The 13,234-nt window shown below is 36.5% G+C and overlaps 1 protein-coding gene across 2 annotated transcripts in view; it reads left to right on the top strand.

Annotated features, from left to right (window-relative positions):
- SOX5 (SRY (sex determining region Y)-box 5) overlaps positions 1-13,234 on the top strand; it is a 1,081,658-nt gene that overhangs the window by 195,368 nt on the left and 873,056 nt on the right. For both annotated transcript variants that reach the window (XM_011994779.1, XM_011994778.1), the window contains exon 3: positions 1,781-1,857. The gene's annotated coding sequence lies outside the window, so the exon portion shown is untranslated. The remainder of the gene's footprint in view (positions 1-1,780; positions 1,858-13,234) is intronic.

The following is a 13,234-nucleotide window of genomic DNA, read 5'->3' as shown; positions in this document are numbered from 1 at the left end:
GCCTCACTGAAACCTCTGCCTCCTGAGTTCAAATGATTCTCCCACCTCAGCCTCCCGAGTAGCTGGGATTACAGGCGCATGCCCCCACGCCTGGCTAATTTTCGTATTTTTAGTAGAGACAGGTTTTCACCATGTTGGCCAGGCTGGTCTCGCACTCCCAGCATCAAGCGATCCACTTATCTTGGCCTCCCAAAGTGCCGGGATTACAGGCATGAGCCATCGTGCCTGTCCAAAACCAGTGCATCTTTTAATGAAGTTAATTTTCTAACATCTGACCTTGACAGATCTATTATTAATAATCTTTAGAAATTTCACTTGTGTGATTCATTTGTTTCTAAATGTTACTACCATTCACATTACCAAAACAAAACAAAAACCCCAAAACAATTTCTTTATCTATTATTGGGAATAGGGAAGGAATGGCTTTTACTGTTTGTGTGAGAAAAAAATAAGCAATGGGATGTAATTTATATGTAAATATCAAGTCAAAGTGAATTTTAACAGTGAGGTCTTTGTTAATCAGTTCACTTGAGTGGTGAAGTAAGCTAGCTTTCAAAGCTTTTTGGACTTTCTAGATTAAAAGAAGGAAAGTGGGCAAGTTTAACTAACTCTACAGTTAGTGTCAAGATTAGAGGAAGCCAGTTCTCTACACAATATAATCCCCACTTGTGACATCAATTGCAGGTTTAGGGGGTTCCCAAAACCATCCTTGGCTTCAGCAAGTGGCTTGAAAGACTCAGAATGCATTGAAAGCTGTTATACTCACAGTTATGGTTTAAGAAAAGGATACAGATTAAAATCAGAAAAGAGAAGAAATATGTAAGGTAGAGTCTGGGGAATTATCAGAGACAGAGCTTCTGTTGTCCTCGCCATGGAGTCAGGATATGTCACTTTCCTGGCATCGATGTGTGACACAGAGCATTGCCAACCAGGGGAGCTCACTTGAGCCTTTGGTGTCTGGAGTTTTTGCTGGGACTTGACTATATACTGTCCCTTACATGGCTGACCTTTAGTCACCAACCCCTTTTGAATGTTGGTGTTGGGCTGATAGTTTTGGTTTCTGGTCCCTCTGAGAGGCAAAACTGATACTGCTTGGCCCAAACCACCCATTGTAAATCACATTGTTAGACTGTTCAGTGGCCAAAGCCTTCAGCCAAACAAACACACTCCTATGACATTTTGAGTTCAGGAGATCACATTCTCATAGCTAAAGGCAAATGCCCATCTCTTTGGCCAAGGTTAATTCTTCCCTCTACTAATGAGGAGGGACGGGGGAAGATGAAGACAGTATACTGTGTGTCAGACAGCATGCTACGCATTGTTTCCTTTAAGCCTTTGAACAACATTATTAGAAAGAGACTACAGTTACCCTTAGTTTACAGACAGCTGGATTTAGCAAGATTAAGTAATTTTATCCAACACTGTATACATAGTGTGGTGGAACCAGCGTTTGTACCTCTGTTGGCCTAACTCCAAAGGATATCTCAGACACTTCGCTGCGTTGCTTCCACCAAAACTGAAAGAGTATAATGATATGTAACATAATGACCATTTAGAAGTAATTATTATAATTATTCTCAAGAACTGAGTTTTTAGAATAAAATTGTCATTTAGATTTATAAGAATGTGCAGTGCTCGTTTAATAATGTAGGATATAGAGGAAGACGGTTGATATATGGATGGTTACTTCATTGAATTCATACCTTCCGAATGGAATCCAATCAGCACTGTACCATTTAATGAATTGAAACTCATTTATGGGGTGTGTGTTTTATCCCAGGTGCCGTGCTGGCCATTGGTGACCCAAAGATGATGAAAAATATGTTCCTGCCCGCGAGGAGTTAGCGACCTACTGGGGTATGTACAATGCTTATTTTGTTATTTTTAATATGATGTTTGTGTTAAGTATTGTGTAGAGAGCTAATATGTAAAAAGTATTTGGCAAATAAATTTTGCAAGTATTTGGCACAATTTTTCCTTTTACTGAATGTACTAATGCTAAAAAAAGTTGATAAGTTGGAGATTGTTGCTCATATAACCAAATCCATTAAAAACAGGTTCAATTTTTGTAGATTCTGTAATAATAGGGCAGATTAAATTTTAAAAAGCCACTGAGACTTGTCTGTACTTCCTACATTTGTGTGTACTTGAAGGCAAATGAAAGTAGACTAGAAATGCCACCAAAGCACATCACACATTAGCAACAATGTACGTTTCTTCTTCACACATATAACATTGACTATTCTGCTTTTTACTGGTTACTTTATTCATAATTACTATCTTTTCATCTTCTCCTACTTCATCAGTTCCTCCAATTGAGCTAAGTCCATACTGGGATAAAATATGTCTTTCCTTTCTTAATTAATGTTGATTTTTGCCAAAATGTATATTTTGAGTCATAATAAAATTTATAATAGTTTCTTGTTACAGTAAACCATGCAGGTTGCCGTGAATAGTCTTGAAGGACTAAATATAGTAAATGCAGTAAATACAAACAAAAACTATTATATTCTAATGCTGCTTTCTATATTTTATAGCTTATTGTAGGGGGATAGAATTAGAAAAAAAGATAAGAAATATAAGTTGAACTTAATTTCTAGTAGTTCAAGAAAATGCTACACAGCTCTAACAAGGATGATTTTGGATATATTTAATAAGTGTTAATACACTATTGAGATTAAACATCATAACTGCTGAGAGTGCAGTTCAGATCATTTTTAAAATGTGAGGAAACCAGGAAAGAACATGTCTCTTTTCTTGGCAATATGATTTTAATTTTTAAAAGCATTTAATTACATAAACTATATCCATCATCTTTGCATAGATAAATGTTGTGGCAATTTTTTGAATGAACCTCTTGGTTTCCTAAGAAATTATGGATACACCATAAATTTACAAATGAAAGGCCATTCATCAGAGTTATAAATATGAGTGGTTCCCGTGCTGATGCCCATGTAAACTTAAAGTGGTTTAATATCTATTGGCTTTTGTATATAGTTAGTACTGAGAAGAATATAGATATTGTCATACTTACATGGTGTCATAACATTGGCAAAGTGGTAGAACAACATGCAATATTTTTTGAATAGCGTGGCATTTCTTTGAATTATTGCTGGCAACAGAACATAAATCAGCCTTAATGATGGATATTCCAAAGATGTTTATTAATCTATTCATTTAATTTAAGATACTCACTCTTGGCATTTATAGAGCCAGCTCATAGGAAGTGGCAAGTTCTTCTAAACCTCAGCAGTTACTTTTAGGGACCCCGTTATTATGTCAGCTAAGTCTGGTTGCAATTGAGATCAGAATGCATAAAAATTATTTCCTGCTAATATCTGCTAAATATATTTAAGCAAAATTGATTTTCTTATATGTGTCTAAACAAAATCTCAATTTGTTTCACCATTGAATGAAACTTATACTACATGACTGTCTATATGAACTCTCCATTTTTAAAGCCTATTTTTCTTCTTCTTTTTTTTTCTTTTTTCCTTCCCCTACCCCTTTCCTTTCTCTCTGTCTTTTTCTCCACTAGAAAATAATCCTGCATTGTGTAAATGTGATTGAAAAGGACTGGAAAACTGACAAAATTCCTCTGTACCAAATTAATGAACAGCATATGGCATATGATTTTGATAGTATGTAATCAGATTAAAGACAGCTAGGATGGACGGCAGTCAAGAGCACAGAGTACAGAGGGAATTTACATTTGATAGGAAAGGTCAAAGAAAGCCAGTAATAGTTACACTGAAGAAGGAGTCAGCTATGCAAATATTATGGAATTAGGATAGTATGAAAGTGTGTGCATGTGCTTTACTAACATATGAAAAATTCAGGCACAGAGCTAACTTCTGAATTAAAATAATGTAAACAGAATTCAGTTTCTCTCCATCTCTCAGAGTCCACTAATACAGCCTCAGTTTCTGACTTCATTTGGTAGTAAGATGGTGACAGGGGCATTGCTTCAGCGGTAACATCCTCTCAGGCTTCAGGTCAAGCTGGAAAAGAGAAGATGCCTTTCTCAGAAGCCCTATAAAAAGTGTCTTTGTACTAATTTGTTCTGATTAGATCACTGAATAATCCTGTGCCCCTCTCTTGGAGCAGAGAGCAGAATCACTTTTGTAATTTTCCATGGACTAGGCACTGGGTTTGTATCCCAGAAGGAAATAGGGTACTATTAACTGAAAGAGGCTGCATTAATGCTAGGTAGCAAAAAAATAAATGGATTGCTGCCAGAAAAATCACAATGGGCACATATACATGAAAACTTGCATATCATTCTAGAAGCCTTTGGATATCCTAGCAATCTGTGGGTTCTAGGATAAGAAACTTGAATAGTGACAATGAATCTATGCCTTCTAGAACAAACAAAAATAGCATTGCTACCATAGCCATCCAGGATAATGAGTTGTTACCGGGACTATTTCCTGAATAAAGAGACAAAATGAGGATAATATGTAATGAGTAGTTTAAATGATAATACCAAATTAAGAATAAAAGCAAGTTACATAATTTTGTTAACTAAAGTGAAATGAGTGGTTCAGCCTTGGAGGTGCTTCTTTACTAGTATTTGTATTAAAAAACTAGGCAAATCTTTTATTTAAGGTAAGCACTTTATACTGGCAACATAAAAAGACATATTAGGAAAAGAAGTTTTCTTTGATTCAATAGCTTTTATTGTTATAGAAGCCTTTGTATCCCAAATCTCTTCAACTTCAGTTAAAAAAGTAGTAATCAAGTCTATTAAAGTAAATTGTAAAAAAAATCATTTTCAATAATTATATCAAATTTTGTGTTGATTAGCTGATTTTTTTCTTCTTGTCCATATTTTATTTTGGAACATGTTGATGAAGTCATTTATTTTCTTAATAATTATTTTTAATTGAGTAATTTAGATAGAATTGATAGAAGATATAAGTCAATCATAGGAAAACATGGGTACTTTTTAAATGCCTACATGGCGGTTATTTATTTTTCTATGCAATTGGGAAGAAATTAACCTTTTAACAAGGTGAAGACAAGAGTAGCTCTCACTGAAATGGAAGTCATAATTATGCTTTATTGTTCCATAGATTCCTTAGTTTCTTGAAAGAAGGAGTCAGCCTGGAGTTTTAAGTTGCTTCACTTGAGCATAACAGTTTTTCCTCTTGAGCAACTCAAAATGTCACTCAAAAATGGGAAAAAATTCCTTGTTTACCAGATATTTTTGAGGAATAAATTTGTTAAAGAAGGTGCAGTGTGTCACCTTTTGTCTCTTTGCACAAATGAAAGCCCTGTGAATTTAGCACTGTTCCTCATGAATGGATAAACTGTTGAACCAAAATCTTCCATTATTACTAAAATGAGTTGTTACTCCTCCTCAAGTTTGATATACCCAAGTTGCAGAGAAATATATCATTTTCCCCCTACCAATTAATGCCGCTGAAATACAGCTATCATGGGGGATGATCAGTTTTCAAAATAGTTATACAAAGGCCATAGTGTATCTGATTATGAAGATTAACATGTTATTTGGAAAATAAACTCTTTCCCCAAACCTCTGTTTGCCACCAGTTCTTGCTTCGACTGAGACGTTCGTGGATTTCTGATCATTCTGTGTGTATATAGATTTTGTTTTGTTTTCCTTTCTAGATTACAACGTATCTTTACATAGTGTCAATTTTCTGTGAGTAGAAAACAGCAGGTAGTTCATTTGCAGAAAAGTGATTTACAGATTTTCTTGCTATGCATTCCTTCCTTTGATTTTCAGTTCCAGTTTTAATTTTAACCTAGCTAGGGGATTGCTTCTCTCCATAGTAATATATCAGTCATCAATAGAGTTTGGAGGAAAAGCGAGTTTCTCACTTATATGAAGAATAAAGAACAAATTTATTCATATATATATATGAAAAAGTGTTAAGTTGTTCTTCAGTTTTGGCTGACACAAATCAGTGGATATTTTTAAGGCTGTGGAGTTAAGGCAAGAAGACTATGTCATTCTTATAGTCCTTTCTAAGGACAGAAGAAAGAGGATCAAAATACTGTAAGAAAAATCCAACCATATTTTTGTACTGTGATGTCCAATTTGGCTGTGTAGGTGTGAGTTTCAGGTAAACTTAAATGCATTTACAGATGTGAATTATAAAAACATTTCCTAGTATTAATTTTAAGGGCTTTTCAAGGAGAAGAATGAGTTTCATTGAGAACCCCAAAGCATAGATTACTAAAGACAATTGCCTCTCTGAATAGGACATGAGCTAAGGAGTGAACAGAGGGAGAAAATTCGCATACATGTTTTGAGTTTCACTTTAGGACTCTTGAAAGCTGCGGTCACTGATTGGGATTTTTCTCTAACTAGGAGTCAAAGAGACAAAGAAGCTAATCTAAATAATCTTTCTCAGGTTTTCTAAAAATGCCTGCAGATAAAAACATGTCAGACAACTGATCCAATAGGGCCTGAAGCTTTTCTGTTTGTTTGTTTTAAATCCATTCTTTCCTGAGAAGGAAATAAAAGAAAGCCTGAGGTTGCTGACAGATTTGGGCTCTTGCCACATTCCCACCTCACTTTCATGGACATTTCTCTACTCCAGAGGAAGTTAATATTTTCCAGAGATGTTCCATAGGTATTCTAAATCATACTACAGACACCTGCTCCTATATATGGGTATGTTGTTCACCTAAGATGAATCAGACTTGATTTTTTTTTTTTTCATGTGCTTCCTTTAAAAAACCTCATTAATCACAGTCTGCAGAATTTAGGGGGAAAGTTGGGTTAAACAGTTGACACTGTTTAATGTAAATGATTTATGATTATTCTTTATGTATACACAATAGGCACTTTATAAATTAGATTGTCCTAGGAGTAACATGATACATAAATGTTATTGCTATAAATTCTACACTTGGCTATATATTTTGTATCATGTGACCAGTGGACTTATAAATGCCGACTATTTCAACCTGCTCTTTCTACTCAATATTGTAAATGGTGACTTAGGCAAGCCTAACTGAGATGTATACAGAGGCAATCAAATTGCAAAAGAACAGGACATGCTGGCTCCGCTCCAGCATGGCTTCTGGCTGTGTTCCAGAAGTGATGGCAGAAAGAAGAGAGAGACGGGAAGGTGAAACTATTAAATATATGTAGCCAAAAAATGAATCTAAATGATTACTAATTTTTTTTTTTTTTTTTTGCCCAGTAAAACCAAGAATCTGGTGAGAGAGTAAAGGGGAAAAAGCAGAGCAAACAGGAAAAAAGCATTAGTAAAACCAATGTATTAAAATTTAGTTAGATGTTATTTCACAGGTAACTTTTCATTATTTAACATTAAGGATAAAGTTAATAGGTCTGTAATTATAAATGTTTTAATATCAATAAATATTTCATATATTTTATACACTAATAGAAATAATATTTGATTACATGTTTTTACATTTCTGTGAATGATGAATTTGAGGAATTGGATTTTGCAAATCACTTAATTCTACTGGTGGATCAAGACACGTTATTATGTGTATAATGCTGTGATGCTAATAGCCCTCCCTTTTTTTTTTTTTTTTTTTTTTACTGTGGTTTCTTAGCTTACTGTGATTTTCTTTCTGAGATCCTATAGACTTTGAGAGAAAAATCCCTGAATAATGGGATCATTTAGATCCAACTAATTGTTAAATATCAAACTCATCTAAAGTATTGAGTTAGATGGGAAAGGGTAGCACACCTGTAACTGACCAGCCAGGTTAATATTAGTTTCCTGGTGTCGACTCCTTACCTGATCACAGAGTCCTAACATCAGGGCTGATTTGAGTTGTACTATGCACTAATTTGTGTAAGGGAGAACTGGGCTGTGAAGAATTCTATTTTGTTTATAGTGTCTATTCTGATAGTGATTTTATAGTCCATTTTATAGGCTGAGTGTTCCAGTTGAGCCTCTCTCCCCACGCCCTCTTAAGTATTAATGTCTACACAATTGATCTGGTTACCCGTGAAGTCAGTCCAAATCGGCTGTTACAGTGACTGAAAATACAAGATCAGTAATTTTAAAACCTAGAGGTTACTGTCTTGCACAAAAGGACTAAGTCTTAGCAGGAAATCCCCAAGTGAAAAGATGATGGGACTTAAAGCACTCCATATGTGTGACTTGTAATAACAAACATTATTTTTTTTTGGCTGTGATATTGAAGGAAATGTCCAAAATGTGCCCCTTATGACTTCTGTAACGCACTTTTAATTGTCATACTCTGGAGCTATCCTGGTGCATGCATGGGAAAGAATATGCATATGCACATATCTCTATATTTGTAGGCACTGTAGTCAAAACACTTATTTGCCTAGCTCACTTAGCTGCATAGTTGACTTACCCACCCACCATCAAACCCTCTAGAGGAAATAGGACAGAAAGGTCACACAGAAGCAGTAAAGCCAATGATCTCTTATAAAACAGTTATTTAGGTTCTCAGTGGCACTGTTCATCTTCTGGAAGGGAGATCACTCCATTCTCTGCCCATCCCTCTGTCATCAGCATAGCTCTGGATGCTTGGAGTAAAAGAAGAAAGCCTATTCTACCTTGTTGCTGCTGTACACTCAGGTAAGCCTGAACTGAAATCCCAGAGAGACTGCGGTACCAGACAGGCTAGACTATGGGGAGATTCTAGTGCCGATAGAGATCTTTACAGGGCTCAGTTCATTTGTCCTGTCAATTTTAACCACCGTTTAAAATTCCACTTTTTCTTATAGGAGGTTAAATTTAAATGCGAGACCTGTAGATTTATGTACATGTGCACGTGTGCGTGCACATGTGCACACATACGCGAATAAAATCTGAAAAAGTCTCATCACTGTTCACTGTTTGTTCAGTGCAGAATACTTAGAGTACCTATCATTTACTGAGGAGTTTCTTTGTGCCAGGAATTATTCTTGGGTTTTGCTTGTATTATATAATTTAAGCCTCCTACAGTACTCCTATGAAACAGGTACTATTATTATACCCACTTTTTCAGCTGAGGAACTAGAGACAGAGAGAAATTGAATAACTTGCCATGGTTCAATAGCTAGTAAGAGGCAGGGCAGGATTCACACTCAGGCAGAGTAATCTCAGGGCTCAAGCACACATTTTTCTAGGTTGATTTATAAGCAACATGCAGTGCTTCATGTATGAGAAGAATGCACTGGGGCCATCATTGAGCAGGAAATGGGATCCACTTGTTTTTATTGTAGTAATGGTCATGTATCTTCCTCTCTCAGGCCATAGTGTGACCAATGGCAAACTTTTTTTGAGAGAGCCAGTCAAAACTGCATGGAATATTCTATGGCCACAGAAGAGAAAGGAATGTGCTGGTCGATATGAGGAGCTGACCTAAGACCTTGCTTTCACTATAACCACAGTAAACAAGCGAGCTAATGAACCATAGATGTTTAGTGTGTCATCAGTGTCTTTCAATTTTGTCATCCTGGGTAGCTACCATCAAGAAGGACGGAGTGCCCTCTATGAATATGTATTTGGTACTAGATATAGCAATTTATTCTTTTGAAGAGCACTTTATCATTTTGGTTTTGATAAATGTATAAACAATAATCAGTAGTTAGGGGTTTCAGGCGAAAATGGATGCCATTATTAGTGATTTAACAAGTTTTCCTGTGAATTCCATGTGTATCACTGAGTCTGGATCCTGCGACCCAGAGATGCATATATCCAATTTTAAAGCAAGAGGCTTTAAAAGCCTCTTGCGCTATGAACCACTAGGATCTCAGAACTACAGTAGTTACTAATTTCCAGACTTCCAATATGTAAAATGAAGTACTCACACAAAAAACCTCGAGGCTGCATAGGTCAGTACATTTGCTTAAACTAATAATAAGATTAGCTTTTTCAGTTCTAGCTCTCCTTTTCCTATTTGCCTTGCTAACAAGGCCTTACTGTTCAGTTACCTAGTGCCATGATCCCTCTACTTTTTGGACTTTTTATTATAATTTGAGCTGATTTTCCTAGTTCATGTAAAGAATTTCCATGAGAATAATAAAACATAAGGACCATTCAATAAATAAGAATGATGAAAACACAAAAGTTCACCCAAACTGGGCAAAAGTGCATCTCACAGCACAGAATTCCGTAACATTTTGAAATTTGGTCTTTACAGATATTTTTCTCTGCCTGAAACATGTGTGCTGGTTCTATTTATATAAGGGAATAGTGACATCCTGTGTGTAGCTAGACTAATTGCCTCTGTAATTAACCTATTTGAGAAGGAAGTTACACAGAAATAAAATATCACTGAGTACTGAAAGAGGCAATTTTGTTTTAAAGCAAACTTCTAACTAACTTTACCAAAGGCTGTGGATAAAACAAAAAGATTCTTCCTTTATTTTATTCAGCTTCTCCCTTCCCTCCTTCCCTGCCATCCTTTTTCTTTTCTTCCTTTTCCTGTCTTTATATAGTTCCACTAATCTTCTTCATTTTCTGCCTATGACCTTTATTCCCCGTATTATAAGCTAAAAATCTAGTTGTTGTGAGTGAAGATTCTATTTTTAAACCCAGAATTAGGGAATGATGTAAGTGTGGTAAAAAGAGACAGCATTTTTGTTTGCAAGGCTATTCAAATGTCTTTGCAGGTCAAGAGTAGGTAGGATATGTGTAGAATCATTTGGATGTCTTAGAAGCTGATGACAAAACATCTTCACCTTCTTCTTTATCCCTTGATAAAATATGTATTAATTAAATTTAGAAGAGAACACAAGAGCATGAAAAGCAGGGTTTCTCTTGACTTCTTAAAACCAGAAATTATTGGAATGCAGTATGTTGCAATAGAAAGAGTACAGTTTTTGGAGTCTGAATTATTCAGATCTCATCCCAAAAGAATGGCTAAAGGGGAGCAAGAAGAACAATTTCTTCCTCCATGCCCATTTTCTTTAGTGCCCCTTGTAATAATTTCAAAAGATAGTATGTGGCCAAGACATCTGAGAGAACAGTGGGAGAAAGCAAGAGCAAGACGCATGTAGAGAAATTAGTCAAAATTATCCTGCGGTGCGTGTCCTAACGCACCCACCAGACAACAGCAAGACCAGAGCATCAGGGCCCTCACCCAGCCTTAACCTCATGAGTCATCCTCTGCCTCATAATCAAAATGATATTTTGAATCAGATCGCTTAATACTTTTTTTATGGGACAAAATGATATAGTTTTCAACTCAGGTAACTAAGTTTGTATTTTGCACATTATACTGACGGAAAAAGCTCTATTTAAAGTTGTCCCTACTACCAAGAAGAATTTCTTGAAATATATGAGAATTTGAAATATATGACTTGAAATATATGAGAATTTTAAGCCAAGGCAAACGTAGTCACTACATTATATACTGATTAGCATGGAATAGTTGGAGTAGAAATATTTCTGGGATTCAAAGCATGGTGGACTTGGATTCCTCAATTTCCAGGATATACTTTTGATGCCTCAGTTTCTTTATCTGTGAAGTGGGGATAGATATATACTTCCTTTCTAAGGTAATCATGAGACTTTAGTGAAGAAGCATGTATGCAATCCTATCCAGAATGCCTATAAATAAATGCTTAAGAAATAGTAGCACAGGCCGGGCGCGGTGGCTCAAGCCTGTAATCCCAGCACTTTGGGAGGCCGAGATGGGCGGATCACGAGGTCAGGAGATCGAGACCATCCTGGCTAACACGGTGAAACCCCGTCTCTACTAAAAAATACAAAAAACTAGCCGGGCGAGATGGCAGGCGCCTGTAGTCCCAGTTACTTGGGAGGCTGAGGCAGGAGAATGGCGTAAACCCGGGAGGTGGAGCTTGCAGTGAGCTGAGATCCGGCCACTGCACTCCAGCCTGGGCGACAGAGCGAGACTCCGTCTCAAAAAAAAAAAATAAATAAAATAAAATAAAATAAAATAAATAGTAGCACATATTATTTTAGATAATATTTGATAAAGCAAAATGATTTAGTTAGCAAATAGTTGATTGTAAAGGTAATTAACGATCTGGTTGAACTGTTCTTCAAGTGGATTTGATTAATGACCTAGGCTCACCATTTATTGCTTTGTGATCTTTACTGTAGTAACCTTCCACTTTTACTGATAATTTTTATTAGCAATAACTAAATTTCCATTCTCGGAAGATAGTGAAAGGATAATTTTTTGACAGTTAATTATTATTTCTTGGGAAAGATACAAAACGAAGAGGAGAAAGGAACACTTCAGAGAATTTTCCTGTGCCTCACCTTTGTGGTTAATACTATAATCACTGATGATTATTGGATTGCAAAGAAGGCTTCTTATTGGTAAAAGGAAATCCTCAATTTTATATAAAAATAGTCTTTCGATCCTGGCTATGTTTTGGCAATTGTGCTAATTAAATGTAGTATCTATAATTATTGAGGTGTCCCATATTTTTACACAAACCTCCCATCTGTTTCATTGGTGCTTTTCAATAAGATAGAAACTCAGAACACCATCCTCTAGAGAATCAGATTCAGTTGCTTCTTATTATCACAAAATAGCTCACTCATCCATTCAACAAATATTTATTGGATGCCCATTACATGCCACACACGGTGCCAGTCTTGAAAATATGGTAATGAACAAAGTAGACAAGGCACGAGTTTTGCAGGTAGACAGAGGAGGTAGGTAACCCAAAACGAGGGATTATAATAAAGTATGTAAGTCTTAAAATATAGAAAATTTGGTGTTTTGGCTAAACTGAGGCATACAATAGTCTTTTTATTTTTTTTGAGATGGAGTCTCGCTCTGTCTCCCAGGCTGGAGTGCAGTCGCATGATCGAGGCTCACTGCAACCTCTGCCTCCCGGGTTCAAGCGATTCGCCTGTCATCCTCCAGAGTAGCTGGGATTACAGGCACATGCCACCATGCCCAGCTAAGATTTTGTATTTTAGTAGAAACGGGGTTTCACCATGTTGCCCAGGCTGGTCGTGAATTCCTGAACTCAGGCAATCCACCTGCCTCAGCCTCCCAAAGTGCTAGGATTACAGGTGTGAGCCACTGAGCCTGGCCGAGGCATACAATTTCAGTTGTGGTTGGTGGGGTAGGAGTAGTCTTATCTCCTTTTAATTTCTGTAGCATTTTCCCTGTGCTTCCATTAGAACCTCCTGCTTTGCATTCTAGTTCCTTGTGATGATGGCATCTTCTCTAGACTGCAGGATTCTGAGGAGGCAGTCAGGATACACGCGTGATTCTCCTTCGCGTCTTCACACAGAACCTACACTCATGCACTGCATATAGTAGGCACTAA

The sequence above is a fragment of the Mandrillus leucophaeus genome, unplaced genomic scaffold (genome assembly GCF_000951045.1).
Source record: "Mandrillus leucophaeus isolate KB7577 unplaced genomic scaffold, Mleu.le_1.0 Scaffold461, whole genome shotgun sequence".
In the NCBI taxonomy this organism is placed as follows: Eukaryota; Metazoa; Chordata; class Mammalia; order Primates; family Cercopithecidae; genus Mandrillus; species Mandrillus leucophaeus.
Note: the sequence above shows the minus strand (reverse complement) of the source record. Positions and strands in the feature narration are given on the sequence as shown.